Here is a 335-nt window from a genome sequence, read left to right on the forward strand (position 1 = left end):
CCCCGCCCGTGTGGAATGCACGGAGCCGCGGCCCTTTCCAAACACGGGGCTCCGCTCCGCGCTCTGGTGTTCCTGGAACGGGCTCCTGATTTTCATCTCCAAGACCTTCAGCCACAAAACCGTCTTGATAAGGAAAAGGATGGCACTTACCAGGAAAAAAGCTGAAACTGGAGTGATATCAAGAGTTCTCTGATCCAGCAAATTGCTTCTGTTGTGGAAATGAGCAGCCGGAGTGATTTTTTTGTGGTCTGGACCAAATCAAATGATGCAGAAAAATCAAAGAGATTTTTAGTGAGTTAAATCAGGACTGATTGTTCCGTGTTTAATGGCTAAGA

This window comes from Cariama cristata, unplaced genomic scaffold (assembly GCF_000690535.1).
Source record: "Cariama cristata isolate BGI_N322 unplaced genomic scaffold, ASM69053v1 scaffold27886, whole genome shotgun sequence".
NCBI lineage: Eukaryota > Metazoa > Chordata > Aves > Cariamiformes > Cariamidae > Cariama > Cariama cristata.